Genomic DNA, 16,005 nt, shown 5'->3' with positions numbered 1-16,005 from the left:
TCAGCTATTTTCATCCCTCCCATACAAGTCTTAGGTCACTTTGCTCTAGAAACTCTTCTGTTGGGAGATTATCAGTAATTATCCTCTGTCCAGGAGAAGATAGAAAACAAGTGTCCTTCCTTAAACAACCCCCTTGATTCCTAATTCAGGGAGATGTGACTGATGCAGTGGTGTGGAGGGAAAATCCACTCAGGAAGGCTTGAATGATGATGGGATTAAGCATGTCTCCCCAGTGAAGAAAAAAAACACCAGTAATATTCTACTGTAGAAAGGGGGCAAGTTTGGAGGACTGTGGCACTTAATGGAAGTTATAACTTATTTACAGTCAATCTGGGACTTGACATGTCTCCTGTGCTCATCTTAAAAGCTTTCAGTAAACCCCAATATGTGCTTAGTAATACATAAAAAGAGCTATAGGAATTGATCAGTGCCCTTGGGGAACTTACAGCAGTGGCATGCTGGTAAACTTTAACAACCAGTTCTCCAAGTGAAGAAAAGCTGTGCTTTCTACATTTTGCCTGTTTCCATGATGTAAGTATTCCCACACTTGTTGACTTTTAAGACACCATCAGGAAATCACTGAGCGAGGAGAAGGGAAGAAAGCACATGGTCAGCTCTTGCTAGGTAGTATGAGATGACTCCAGAACACCACTGGCTTACAGTCTAATACACTGATACAGATAAACGCCGGATACACAGGCAGAATCTCCTGATCAATTGAATGATTGGAATCCAATGGAATATCTTTAACCAAGATTCAAAGAGGAGCATATGTTATTGGCAGCCGGGAAAACAAATGCACAGCTAAGTAGAGAGCAGTATCTGGCTGTATTGCCCGTTCTGGTTCCTCAAAAGCAGAAAGAACCATGAGAGTCTGCAAAAACTCTGGAGATAATCAAGACCAGTCCCCCTCCCTGCCCCTTGGAGAAGTGGAATGGAGTGATTTAGACAGGAATGGAGCAAGAGTTGAATAAGTTAAATGGCCTCTGCTTCAAGCATACCCCTTTGGTGGATGGTTTCAGTTTCTCTGCCATTAGGCTGAGGTATTGAGCAGGAACCTTGCAACTAAACTAGATGATTAAAATAGAAAATCAATCAGGATTCACTGGGGCTCTCCAAGCACCCATAGAGGACAAATAACTGACTGTCTATACAGCTGAGGAAGAGGGGTAAACGTACCACCAGTGTGAAGGCACAGAGTCTGTCCGAATTTGTTATTCATTGACTTGTCCAAGACACAAGCTTCCCTGCAGAACAGGAACAAACCCACAAGTCTGCCAGGCTCTGGCTGTCTTAGCCTTTGAATCACTAGCAAGTGTTTATACTGTCTAGGAAGGGGAAAAAATACATTCCCGTGTAAAGAACCCAGCAGTAATTTTCTGGGCGGGAGAACCACTGCTGCATCTCTTGGGCAAATGTAATGGGATGGCAAAGCCTTTGGTGCTGAGGGAGCTCCAGCTCCTTCCTGCCTGTAATTCATGATCCCTGAGACAATTATGAGCAATGAAAAGTAGTAAGTCAAAGGAACAGCGAGTAAAGCTAGATTTAGGAAAATAACACATTACATTTAAATATCCATATATATTTAATCTGTGTTTAATAATGCAAAGAATGCATTAGTCAAGGCTTAGGCAGATTACACATTTATGTTAGTTACAGAACAGCCTAGCCTTCTGAAGTCCCCGAGCCTTAGCGCCACAGGAATGAAAACTTCTGGAGGAATGGAGCGTGTCATTGCAAACCTGGGGCACGGCAGAATTGCAGAGGTCATCACAAAGTCAGGCTTGCTGCAAAGGATAGAACTGAGGGTGAGCAGGAAACAGAAAGCTCCAGTCTCTGACTGACTGCATTTGCTACCCTCTGCAAGGCAAGGCTGGTGTGGGAGGTAAGGTCATGGAGAGACAGAGGGCCCAGAATCACTATTCCAGCTGTTATTTTATCTCAGATCTTCTCTTCTGTCCTTGGGCTTTAATTCTAGATCACCAGATGGAGAATGGCTGCCCAGGCCTCTGGGGAACATCAGGACAGGTCCTGAGGGTGCAATGCCCAGTTCCACGGCTCTTGCTTCCATCTGGAGGGACAATCCAGGTGAGTGTACTCAAGGATGAAGGAAAAACGGTAAGCATGCCAGCCTTTAGTGCAACCATGCTTCTCAAAAAAACTGGAAAGGGAACCAGTGGGGACACAGTGGAGTATATGCCAAGTGACATCTAGGACCTGGAAGAGGGAGTAAGAAGCCAGACTGGCCAAGAAGCAGAAGAAATACTGTTTGATTTGACCATCACCCAATACAGCAATCATAAAGCTCCAGGCACGTTGACCGTGTCATGACCCCTTTACTCCACACAGGCGACTCATTACCAGGACTCTGCAGCCCTATTCTATGCTCTAAGTCATTCTCAACCTCAACTAAGGCAGTCTCAGGTATAAAGTTACAGCAGGACAGTATCTCAGACTATCTTACCTAATCTTCTGCTTTACAGATAAGAAGACTAAGGCCAAGAAAAGCAAAGCAGCTCCTCCAAGTTTATCCAACCAGTATGTGGATAGCCAGGGTGAAAGCCCACGTCTCATTCCAGGGATCCGTCCACATAAAACGCCACCCCTCCTGTTAAGCACTGTATCAGTTTTGTGGTCTGTAGTAACAGGACGGCAGACATGCATTCAGTGCCAGACACTATGCTAAGAGCTTGAAATATATTATCTCCAAGAGCTCTAAGAGATTAAATACTAACCTACTTGATAAAGGTTTACAGTCAAAAAAGGAAGCTTGGCTCTAATTCTGGCTCTGCTACTCTTTAACTGTACTATATTGGGTTGGTCAGTGCACTTCTCCAAGTGTCCACTGTCTCTGTCATGGGCAGAGCCTCCCTACTTCATCCACTGAGTCACAGAAAGGGTGCTGGTTTAGTCTATAGCATGAATGCAAGAGATGAGAAAAAGGAAACCTAGTTCGGGAAAGTGAATAGTGTGCCTCTCACCATGCCTGAGGGGAGTAGAATCGTAATGAAGTTCTAGACTCCATCTGTGTCCTTGAGTAAGTCATGAAACTCCTCTGTCTCCCCATCTGCACTCTGGGACTACTCAGTCTAACTCCATTCCCTGGGAGAGTTGTCCCACGAGTCAAAATGTGCCAGGCTGTTGCAAGGACTGTCCACCTAGTTGTTTCAGGCTTCCTTTCAAGAACTGACTCCCTAAAGATTCAGATGACCTGGGATCTCCTAATTCCACACAGGGCTCCTCCCTTGGAAGAAAAGCCAAATCACCGCTTAGTGTCTCTTTAGGTTAAGCACAGCTTTGAGGAGCATGCTCAGTCTGGCAGCTGGAACTTGGAAAAAACATGAGCTGTGACTCACCAGTCATTTTGAGCCAAGTATTTTGAATTTGCTCAGGACAGGAAAATGGCCAAGGGGATGGGATGGGAAGGGGAGGGGAGGACCCACGTAGATGATGGCTAAGAACTATCGGGCTCTGTTCCAAAACAGCAAGTACAGGGGAGACTCTCAGAGGGCATGCTTCTGCTCTTGCAGTTTCACTACCAGGAGCCTCCTAAATCAATGTGAAATGGCTGCTTACTGCTTTCTGCCCACCTCCATCATGTATTATGGGGCATTAATAAATAACGGGAGGTTGTAGGACGGCAAGGCGGGAAAACCCAAAGGGAAGGTGATGGAGAGGCGTGATTTAACAAGTAAATGAAAGAAGCTATTAAATCATAGTTAAATTATGCTGGCACCAGTGAAAAGGAAAAAAAAAAAAAGAATTTCCCACTGCAAAATGCTTTCAATAAAATATTGAAATTTCTCTCCTAGCTGACAGAGACATCTCCCAATCATAAGGATAGAAGTCTGTGACCTGTGGCTCCTATTAGATACTGAGGTTGGACAAGGGCCCTGAAGATGGAAAGTTTCAAGGTACTTCTCAGCACATAGCTTTCCTAGGATGGGTCCACATTCACCGTTTCATGCCCCTTCTATGATCCAGCTGTTGCTAGTGGCCTCAGCAGCCAGTTCACAAATTCTGTGCTACTTTCCCCATTAACTCCCTGTATGCACTTAGGGGTTCGTGGCCACCTTAGAGAAGGAGAAATTGAGGTTCCAAAGTTGTGACTTAAAAATTACCCTTTGGCTGTTTGTACGGTTTTATGCTTTTTAAAGTACGATTTTCTTCATTAACAGTTTGAAATTTACTGTAACCTGTCAGGTAGTAGGTGAACTCTCTCAGCCGGAAAGACATGTCTTATTCTTCTTTGTGTGCCCAGAACCCAGAACACTGCACATTTAATAAATAATGAATTAGATGGATAAATGGATGACTGGATGGAGAAGTGGGTGAATGAATGAATCCTGATCTTATAGCTGAGAGGTTCATAGGGAGAGGCAAAGTGACTTGCCTAAGACTGAACTGCATAGTGTCGGAGCTAGAGCCAGCAGTCAGGCTTTCAGAATCTCAACCCTGTACCCTTTCAACACGACATATTTTCTTGCTTCAAGGTCACACAGCAAGCTAGAGCCAGTATATGGGATCCCTGTAATTCCACACAAGCAAAAAGCAGGCACATTTCTCTCTGCTGAAATTGTGTTTTTGACTGTGCCATAGACTGTTGTTGAGCATTGAGGGACCTTGAGGATCTGTGCATCTGGAGGAAGTTTCTGGAATCCTCTGGCAGAAGATCCACACAGAAGCCAGGATACTTCACTGCAAGGCTCTCCCTTTCCTTGTTTCCAGAGATGTTTGCTTCAGTCTTGGCAGAAAAACTTGCTGCCATTCAATTTCTCAGACGTGCTTGGGCCCCAAGCCCCAAGGGGAGAAGCATGTGTACCAACACGCTGGGGGAATAAAGTCACAGCAAAGTAGATTTGTTTGGACAGGCAGGCTTAGCGGTCTGACAGGGTGTGCAAGATATCCACCCTACTTGCATTTTAAGAATGAGCTACTTGGCAAACATATTGGGTAGTGAAAGGATAAGTTTATCCAGGTCTCTTGAATGGTCAGGGATACAAATGTTGGTTGGAATATCTTTTGAAGCAGAGAATTGGCCTCTGAAACTCTCTCTGGGCAGCCGCAATTCAACCAAACTCTGGTCACGTGGAAGAATCTTCAGACCACGAAAGAGGACATGAAGTTCATTTTAGAGGCCTGTACTCACTGGCAGGAAGGAGGGTAGAACAGGAGGAGACTCTGGGCTGTGCGCTTTGGAATCAGAGAGAACCAAGCTCCACCACTTACAACTCTCATCCTACATAATTTTAAGAGTTATTTAAGCTCTTTGAGCCTTGTGTTGTTCCTCTTTTCAATGGAATCTAACCTACTAATTTGAACCTGCTATGTCAATTAGTATTAGATTCAGCTACAAGCAACAAAAACTCTAAAACCCAAGTGACTTAAACGAGACGTTAAAGAGAATAAAAATAATCTGGATGCAAATAGTTCTGGACTGGTAGGGTGGCTCCACAAATTATCAGGGATTCGGGCTTCTTTTATCTGGTTGTTCCGTCTTCCTCCAACACTGACTTATACCACATGGTCCAAGAAGACCTCAGGTTCCAGGTGCTCTGTCCAGGTTCCAGCCAGTGGGCAGGAGAACACATCCCTTTAAGGACACCTCTCAGAAGGTCTGCAGAACCCTTCCTCTTGTATTCTACTGGCCAGAACGGAGTCACATGGCCACATCTCTATGCAAGGGGGGCTGGAAGGTTTAGTTTTATTTCTAGTGGCCATGTGCCCAGCTAAAACTTAGAGATTCCATTTTTTATTAAAAGGGAGGGAAGATATTGGGGAAAATTAGTCTGTCCTGTCTAATGTATAGGGTAAAATGAGATGATGGGTGTAAACCACCTACTGCAGAGCCTTAGCATGTGGGGGCACTCAGTACCGGTAAACGGCAGTGACTCCTATGGTTAAGGCTGATGTAATCCTCATGCAGGAATAGACTTCTGTGGGAAATCCTGGCAATGTCCAACCCTTTCCTTCATCCCAGGGATACAGTGTAGTCTCATCAGATTTATCATCGAGATCAAAGCGAATGTCCCAAAAAAGTCAAATGGTGAATGTGGAGAAGGCTCAGAGGAGAGAATGAAGATGTGTCAAGCATGCTGCATGGGACCCATGAGGGAGAGACTGAGAAGCCATGAAGATTCCAACTAGATGACAGGGGTCTTCAAGGATGTGAAAGTCTATTTTATCGGTGGTGGCTGCCAAGCTGTGCTTTCCTCCACTGACAAAAAAAACAAAGGAGAAGACAGGAAGCAAGGTGAGAGTTAGTGATGACTGGAGTTCTCATGCATGTAGGTTTTCATGCAGGGAAGAGAGACGGAGGAGGCAAAAGGGAGTATTGTCCATTTAAAGATGAGCTGTTTTGGGCCGGCCCCGTGGTGCACTCGGGAGAGTGCGGCGCTGGGAGCGCAGCAGTTCTCCCACCGCAGGTTCGGATCCTATATAAGGATGGCCGGTGTGCTCACTGGCTGAGCACAGTGCGGCCGGTCACAAAAAGACAAAAAAAGAAAAAAGATGAGCTGTTTTATCAGCACCTAGTGGATATCCAGTAACTATATGGAAGAAGAAATTGTAAAATTTCTGGAAAAATGGAATATGGACATGAAGACTATTTTAGTCAATTAGTAATAGTTCTCCAGAGAAACAGAACCAAAAAAGATGTGTGTGTGTGTGTGTTTGTGTGTGTGTGTGTGTGTGTGAGAGAGAGAGAGAGAGAGAGAGAGAAATTTGTTTTTCAAAATTGGCCCACGCAATTATGGAGGCTGACAAATCCAAAATCTGCAGGGTAGAGTAGCAGGCTGGAGGCTCAGGGAAGAGCTGATGTTACAGTTTGAGTCTGAAGGTGGCCTGCCACTGCCTGGAGAATTCTCTCTTCCTCGGGGGAGGTCTCTCTTTTTCTGAAGGTTTTTAAATGATTAAATGAGGCCCACCCACATTATGGAGGGCAAGGTACTGTACTCAAAGTCTACTGATTTAAATGTTAATCTCATCTAATATAGACCTTCACAGCCAATGCAGATATGTTTGACCAAATATCTGGGTACCGTGGCTAGCCAAGTTGACACATAAAATTAACCATTACAAAGACCTTCACAGTCTTATCCAGCAAGAGAATCATATTCACGTAGGAACCTTTTTTTGCAGTTAGGTTTTCTTTATTCAAAAAATCTTTAGTAGACAAAACAAATAGATTACTCAAAGAAATACTTTGAAATGTAAAAGTGCATCCATGAAGGAGTTAGGCTCCAGGACCACGTAATGGATTTTTATTTCAGAGTTACAAAAAAAAAAAAAAAAAAATGTAAAACAAAAGCGAGGGGAGGGGGAGTTGGGCATTCAGACTGCACAGCACAGAACAAACCACAATGATAGGAAATGATTAAAGCCACAGGAGGTGGCTGATGGAGACCCTGGCAGATGAAAAGTTGTTACTTGCTAACACAATAGATGGATATTTCATAGAAATTAATTGAGTTTTTGCCCTTATTGCTCCCAACAGAAATAGGGTAGCAGGGGCAGGGGGTATAGTGAGCGAGTGCTATGTTGAATATGTAAGTGTGTATGTGTTTATATTTGAGACATTTAAACAGAAGAGAGAGGAATAGAAAGGAGCAGAGCAAGAACACATGTATTTAAGAAAGCATTATTTTCTCAAAGTAAAGAATACCTCATGAAACTGAGAAAACCTCAATGTCCACCTTGACTTTCCATAACCAGCAAGAGAGAGGGGAACCTGTGGTACTTGGAAGGGTGCTATGAAGATGCCTACCATCTCCCTTCTGCTCCAGTCATATTTCTTGGAAAACCCATCATGAGTCACTCCTTTGGGTGGTAGCACGGATGGTCTGGCACACGGAGGAGAGATCAGCCCTTGGCCTTGAGGAGCTCCAGGCCATTAGGCTCATGATCCTTCAGCACATATCCAAGTCTGAGCAGAGTGCAGGATGACTTCTCTCAAGCCCGGCCATGATTACGTCTTGCTCAGCTCAGAAGACCCCAAGAAGCTCCATGGTTGAAAGATCTCAGTGACAGCTTCTTTGACCAGCACAACATGGCCTTAACTTTCCCTCTGGCATGACCTGCCACTGTGCCCCTGCCCATGTCCTGCTCTCCAGCCCAACCTTCCTGATTCTGGCTCCCTGAACCTTTTCAGTGTTTGCCTTTCTCTGGGCTTTTCTTTGTGCCCTGTCCTCGGTCTAGAATTCTTCTTCCTACCATCAGCCCATCCACAGGTTTGGAAAGGCAAACCAAGTCTCATGCTAGCTTCACCACGAAGTTCCTTCTTTTTAATTTTAATCACAAGAGGAATGAATGCATCATAACAATACTCAGTCTCACTAGGAAAATATGAAGTAAAAATTTTCTACATGCCATACCTCCCACCACATCTACTGAGAGTAACAGCCCAGTACCTCCCAGGTATAAGGACTATGATCATTTCAGTGGGTATCTAAAGCCCTCTGACACCCCCATTTAGATAATCAGGTGAGATCTCTCTAACCTCTGAAGTGCTCCAGCACTTGGTAACCCTCTTATGCTATCTTATCTTGTTCCGTGTTATGTCATCCTTATATGTATACTTACCTTAATTGATCTCCACACTCAAGTCTTTCCTGCCTTAAATGAGATTTATTTGCAGGTCTTCTATATTTCCCTGTCACAGAGCTTAGGACAATCGGCTCCACCTTTGCTTTAGCTCATCAGACCTTTATGAGCACCTGTCCTGGACCCTATTCAGCTACAGTCCAGGATACAGAAACGAACCACATCCCTGCCTTCAAGGAACTTACAGGTTAGGTGACTTTTCTCTCCCACCAACGAACAAACAAAAAGTTTGCAGAATTGTTAGATACTAACTATGTAGAAGCAATAGAGCCTGACTCTGTGTAAGTAACACTCATGTGAACTAACAATTGCTTACCAAAAATATTTTAGCACACTTACAAAGCAACGAGCAAAGATGGGCCAATGACACTGGATTCCAAATGGGGGGCAGGAAATGAGAAGGAAGGTCAGCTGAGAGGGGGTTAATTTTGAAGGCTTTTGCAAAGCTCCCAGAAGAGTGTGACTGCGGTGGGAAGTTGGAGCACCTGGGACGTAATTCATGATGCATCGAGGGCTGTCAACTGCATTCTTCTGGAGAATTTCGCCTGCAAGGGGAAGTCATTAAAAGAGGAGGCACTGCCACACCGGAATGGATAAAGCCTTCCAGCTTCTACTTTAATCCCTCTGACCCTGGAGATGAATTTCTTTTTCTGTTGATCTTTCCTGGTCCTCAGTCATCGGCTATTATTTATATTTTCAGCCAGTGTAGCATATAGGGAAAAGGTGTTGATGTCAGACAGATCACGGTTTTAATGCTGGCTCTGACACATACTCACCGGGGGCTAGGACAACTGGGAGCCCAAATTTCCTCATCTGAAAAATGGAAATAACAGCACCTAGTCCTAGGGCTCTTGTGAAGATGAAAATCACATTTGGGAAATGACTCGGCTTCGTGGGTGGCACAAAGCTAACTCTCAATGAACAGGAGCTATTTTTATTGTGAGGCCCATGACCTCTAACTAGAGATAATCATTTTAAAGAGTGGGGGACCCATCTCACGCTTCTCTGTGCTCCCAGAGCCTGGCAGAGCCCCCACACCCAGAGCATGTATTAACTGATGCCAAGTTTCCTGCCTCTGCATGAAGAACCTTGTTCCCAAAGGAAACGCAAATACACAAGCCCATACACCAGCTCACCATGGGTGGAGCCAGCAAGTGGAAGGGTGACGAAAAGAATCCCATAAAGTCTGCAAGATGGTTTCAGAGCCAGGTGGGGGATGAAAAGGGAGTATCGACATGAGCAGGGATGTAGATGACCAAAAGATGTCTTCCACTTGACTGGGCTTGAAATGCGTTGTCCAAGACACAGCTTCTTTCGTTTTCTCAAAAGAATTAAATATATAAGGAGACAGTTTACATTGTATTCTATGGAGAGAAGATATTTATGCGAAATATAGCATCTTATCTCAATGTGCTAGGAGGCAAAACCATAGCTTATGAGAAAATATTACGATGAGGCAGTGATCTGAAATCTTCAGAGAACAGAGCCTGGATCTTTGCATTGATCCCAAATATTTGAAAGTGGTGGGAAGGAATATGCTCACCAAACAGGGGATGAATATGCATGATTTATTCCAGTTTCCTTGGGCCTTACAAAAGCGTATTTTCATACCAAATCTCACGCTATGTACTATACATGAGATCAAACTTTAGGGAGATGCGATCGATATTGAAGCTCTGACTGAGATCCCATCTCTTTAATACCTTTCTCATTTCCTTTAGTTGTAGAAATAGAGCTAATCTCTGGCTCTCACATAGTTGTTTTGCATTTTTTTGATCGTGGGGCATTAAATTGAATTAGATGGATCTTGGGTGGTTATTAGAACCATCACATTTGGCATAATGAACATTCCTAGAGAAAACATTTACATAAGGAAATCAAAGCTGGATTCATTTTTTATCCACTGCTCTGACCTCTATTGGAGTTCTGACAAGCAGGATTTATCTGAATATTCCTTAAGATGGTACATATAACAGTGAAATGCATTCCCTAAGATACCTGTATAAATCAACATTTCCTTTTGCTAAAAGGAAAAAAACTGCGAAAAAAGAGGTCTTTTCAAATATTTATAGGCGTATTTTCCATTTGGGTTCTTATTTGAATTTTACTCTCATTTAGAATACAATTCTGACATCTCAATCATTAATGCCAGCTCTGGCAATATTCCATGAAAAAACACCAATATAACACAAAATCTAGATGCAAAAAGGATTATGATGTCATATTAAAAGAAGGGAAAGGGGAATTAAAATAAGAGAACTATATCTGAAATGATCAGAAATGAAATTCTCTTTAAGATAAAATGCTCTCTTCCAGAAATGCAGCCATTTAAAATAAGATTAAAGTGATATTTTATAAGAACTAAAGCAGAATACAAACTATCTTTCCCTGAATGAACTCAAAGTTGCATACAATGAAGAGTAAATGAAAAAAGAGGACATTTTTAGGCTGTTCTCTACTTTGCCTGGCAATTTCTCAACACAGCCTCTCCCATCAATAACATCAGGGGTCTGTGTTAATGATGTAAATCCTAGGTCTCCATCACATCAGAATCAGAATATACTGGGAGGGGAAACATTCGGCATTTTTTAAAAAGCCCCTATCTTTGAGCTAAAGGAAAGTTAAATAAATATAAACAAAACTTAAAAAGCCCCCAAGTAATTCTGAAACCCACTGGAGTTTGTGAATCTCTGACTTGGAGGATCTCCGGGAGGCACAGGTGGACCAGAACAGAATATAGCATGCTTCATATCCACCAACTATTCTATACTCCTGTGTTTGAGCCTTATCCGTGACTAACAGAGTGACTTTAAACAAGTCATCTAATCTCCCTAAGCCTCAGTTTTCTCATTTGTAAAATGGAATAATTTGCTTCACAGATTGCCTTCAGTGTTGAAGAAGTGATAGTCTTTTATTAAAGCAGTACATGATCAAAGTGATTCCTCATTACAGTTATCATTACTACATGACCACAAGTATAATAATCAAAGGGAATTTTGTTTAACTAGCAATGTGCCACTGTCAAGAGAAGGAATATAGAGATCACAAACTAAGTAGACCAGAACATAATGAGCTAATGAAAATTCTGTGTGTTCATCAACTACATACGAAGAGTAAACAAGAATCAATTGGTTGGCACAGAGCTGAGATGAAAAGAATATTGATGGGAATGACAAGGTAGATTAAGTTGGGACAAAGCTGATGTGTAATTGATTAGATCAGGATGGCTGTCAGGAATTGTGTGTTTTCGTTTCTCACAGGCATCTGGATGACAAAGATTGGTAGGTGGGAATGCAAACCTGTGGCCATCTTTGCAGAAACCCAGGGACAAAAATCAGAGAGGAAAAAGGAAATTTACGAAGACCTATGTCTGAGATGAAGCAGCATGTCTGGAAGGATGTAAAGTTGAACGGCATTTGGGAATTGCAGTAAAGGAACAATGAGGCATCCTACTAAAGTTGATTTCCAGCTCTAAAGCAAATCATCAGAACTCCAAAATGGGTACAATTTTAAAATATTTCCCTCATCACAAATGATGCAAGTTTAGTGACTAAAAATGACAGCCCTGCCCTTCTTGTAGGTTCCTTGTATGTGTGGTTGGGGGTCATGGGGAGGAGAGAAGGAAGGTGCTGTGCTTCTGGACTGGGAGCTGGAGACACCAGGGATGAAAGTAGCTGCATTCCAATGGGGCAGAGCTCTGGCTTCCTATGTGTCAAGTTCCTGGCATTTAAGCATTCCTCCCCTTGGAACCTGGATAAATTGTTGTTTTTCCTGGAACCTGTGTGCTGTGGCTGACTTTTACTTGTTCTGTTCCCTTGGCAGAGAATGCCCTTTCTTGCCCCTATCTCTGAACTTCGAAGTCCTAGTCATCACTGAGGATGAGGATCACTCACCCACCAACCCCTTCATTACACCCATCACTCCTTTCTCTCTGACTTGTGTTAGTGTTAGGTATCTGCATAGGAGTCTTGGGGGTGGGGGGATTCTTTGCGGTCAAGGACTATATCTGATTCACTATGTGTCTCTCTAGATGTCTTCTACCTGGTAAGGATGTTCAAAATATATGTATGAATGATACCCCTGTCCTATACCTTTACTGGGCTTTGGGATATCTCTCACCCTGAACTGATAAAACACCCTCCAACAGACCCAACCAAGAGGTAAATAGCCATGAGATTCTCTGCATATTATGGCAGGATTCAGAGAAAGCTGTTTTCATGTCAGGAAGCCAGGAGATCGCAGTAAAGAGCTACATTTAACCAACATTCTTTGTTAGGAGGGATCATCTATTACTGAAGGCTGATACCCTGAGTCCCCCGTCTGGCCCTTCTCTGTGGTCAGACCTGCCGCTTCTCACACAGTTGCATATGGACAGGATGCCTCATTTCTCTGTACGGAACTCTCTATTGGTTGCCTATCATCAGGGCTCCCTACTGACTAAAGCCATAGTGCAGATTAAATTGAAGAGAATAAGTGATGTCAAGTGTCTGAACATGGCTCCTTTAGACTCTAGGAAGAGTTGACCAAGTGTTAGTACAGTTCATATGCTTGTTTTTACCCAGGGTGTGGCTTTGAACCTCACAGTAAGTAAATCTATATTAATAGTGTAGTTTCAAGCAGGACTGTGCAGCGACTGCTTCTGTTTTTAGGAGACATCAGAGATCACCTGCACTGGAAGGGAATTTCAATATAACTGAATTCATCATCCTTACTTTAAGAAGTAACTAAAATCAAAGAAGACAAGCGACTCATCCAATGTACATAATCTGTTATTGTCAAAAGTAGAAACAGAGCCCTGAAGTTTTTCAACTTCTCCAGAAAATTCTCCAAATTCTCCATCTGTAAGGAGAGCAACACTTCAGGTTTCCTCAATAAAGTACTACCAATCCTCACATTCATCCCTATTAGAGTAAAACTTCCCACTTGGCTTACAAATGGGTCACGCAAATCCCCTCTGTAGCAGTGCAGCACGGGGACAGCTCTCTTGGCCAAGCTAAACTCGTCCTTCTGAGGTGCTATGGCTCCACTGTTTCTTTTGGGTGCAACTCTCTTCCCTGCATGCCACCCACCCCCACCTGGCTGTCTTTACACATCACCTTATAAAAAGAGACTTTCTCTGATATCACTATCCAAAAGCACGTCCTATGGTTTTGGTAAGGGGCCACAATAATCAACCACAATGTATATCGACAAAATAAAATTTAAAAAAATAATAAAATAAAAACAAAAGCACCTCCTATACACACATCCGTTGACTATCAGATCTCTCTGTTTTTTCAATCTGCATGATGATTATTGAGACCTAAGATTATCTTATTTATTTGCTTATTTTGCTTATTGGCTTACCAGAACGTAAGCCTCCTGAGGTTAGGGACCTCTCTGTCTTATTCTCTGTGGTATCTTCAGCACCTAGAAGACTGCCTGGTACAGAGCTGGTACTTCATTATTCCCTTTTATATAAGTGAATGAATGAATGAACGAAGGAATGAATGAAATAAAAAGCAACTGAACTCTGGTTGTGCCTTACAGACACAGCCGTAGTCTGCAGAGAGAGGAGATATTTGATATGGACGCTACTGGCCAGTAAAGCCTAGAATGTTACACTTAATTGGCTACATTCTTCTGGTTAGCTACAAATCAAAAGGGAAAAGGAGAAAATGTTGTGCTAATCATTTGACCAAATTGTCTGATTTATCCAAAGACGTAGAGTGGGATTTTAGTCTTAGTCCAGTAGTGATACATCACCTTCGATTCTGTATACATACGTGTAAGGAAGCGCGCGCACACGCTAGCCCACACTCTCCTATTGCCTCCTGTCTATGAGATACCCACAACACAGCTCTCAAGCTAAAAATGACATGATGTTGTTAAGTTTCTCAGGGAAATCCACCTATCCGTGGAAGCTGAAAAAGCAGAGAGGCTGGTCTCCTGGAAAAAATAAAACAGGGTCCGAAAACAACTGTTTTTTATCATTTTTCACTGGAAATATTTGTTTAATCCAAGAACTAGCACAGAGGTGTTGAAAAACAGACTTTTGGACACCATTTGTTTTTTCCTGCAGACATATCACCTCTGCATTAGGGGTGCATTCAACATTAAGATGTAAACATCTTCCGACTTTAATTTTTTAAAAACTTGTTTTTTCAAATAGAGAAAATCCCACAATGCAATTTGTTTCTCATTAAGCACCATACACTTCCAGCTATGGCTGAGAATTTAGAAGGAAACATATTCGAACTCCAGTTTAATTTCCTTTTTCCTGTTTGTCTCCAAGCTCAGCAGTTGATCTTATAAGTTGACAGGGGTAACATCACACCTATTAGCACGCGTCAACCAAAAGTAGGTTGTTCGGGTTTCAATAAAAGTTTTTTGAATTGGATTTAGGTGGGTGAGAAAATAAATTAGGTCAGAAATTCTTTGAGGCAAATTATATATTGAAATGAACAGTTTGAGGCACAGTCCCTTCTCCCTCCCCCACCTCAAAAAAAGAAAGACAGCAAGAAAGGAAAAGAGCACAAGTCTTGCTTTTCCAAGCTGTGAGAATTTCTTCTACTGCTACATCTGTGAACGCTTTACAGGGCAATGTCTACAGTCTGAGTTTTACAGCCCATGTTTGACTGGAGTTTGTATGACATCTGGAGCTATATTTTTGGAGAAATTTCAAAGCTAGTGATTTCCAGTTTTTAATCGCCAGAGTATTTATTTTCTACACTTGCGTAATTGTTCATGGCTCCACGTTCATTTTTTTTTTTTTCCCCACGTTTGTTTTTTAAAAGAGACAATGAAAAATGAAAATCAAGGTGAATTAGTAACTTGATCTTGTATCTGTCAAGGCTTGGTGGCTTTTACCTGTTCTGGAGACTAGAAGGCAGTGTGCTGACCTCACCATGCTGGAAAAATTGAGCACATCAGTGTTGTCAAGGACAAGACACTCTCAGTCATACAAACAAAGGGAGCAGGAAAGGCTAATGAGGAAAGAGACCGTGCTCCCCTGACAAGTACGCAGCCTCCTGCCCCCCTGCTCAGAACATGGGGTCTTGTTTGCAGCCACGGGTGCCCCATGCAGAAGGGAAGTCTGAACAGAAATTATTTTCACCTCTTCTAACTGAGAAAGGAAAACACCACAATTGAGCCGCCTGCTCCTCAACAGGCGAATGAATAAGCACTTGCTTTTCATTGTGGTTTAGTCAAACAGCCTGGCGTGCGTGAGTGTAGGAGCTAGAGCAGTGGCTGCTCACCCAGAAACTCACCAGGTTCCTCCTGCCCAGCATTAGGAGACTTTTTTGTACTGGGGGTGGTGGTTGTTGGCTGCTTTCCATATGCTTTTGGATTAAGCTATTTAAACTCAAGAGATAGCAGCCAGTAACCTGTAGCTAAGAAGGTGAGTGATTTGCCCAGGGTCAC

At 42.8% G+C, this 16,005-nt stretch overlaps 1 long non-coding RNA gene across 1 annotated transcript in view; it reads left to right on the top strand.

Moving 5' to 3' along the window:
* The window catches only part of LOC134391348 (uncharacterized), a 114,555-nt gene extending 102,205 nt beyond the window's left edge, over positions 1–12,350 (top strand). Inside the window, exons 2-4 of the long non-coding RNA XR_010024939.1 lie at positions 1,979–2,088; positions 3,813–3,914; positions 11,862–12,350. This is a non-coding gene — a long non-coding RNA (uncharacterized LOC134391348). The remainder of the gene's footprint in view (positions 1–1,978; positions 2,089–3,812; positions 3,915–11,861) is intronic.
* Positions 12,351–16,005: the final 3,655 nt, after the last annotated feature.

The sequence above is a fragment of the Cynocephalus volans genome, chromosome 11 (genome assembly GCF_027409185.1).
Source record: "Cynocephalus volans isolate mCynVol1 chromosome 11, mCynVol1.pri, whole genome shotgun sequence".
NCBI classification, from domain to species: domain Eukaryota; kingdom Metazoa; phylum Chordata; class Mammalia; order Dermoptera; family Cynocephalidae; genus Cynocephalus; species Cynocephalus volans.
The sequence above is the reverse complement of the archived record's forward strand: the minus strand, read 5'-3'. Positions and strand labels throughout refer to the sequence as shown.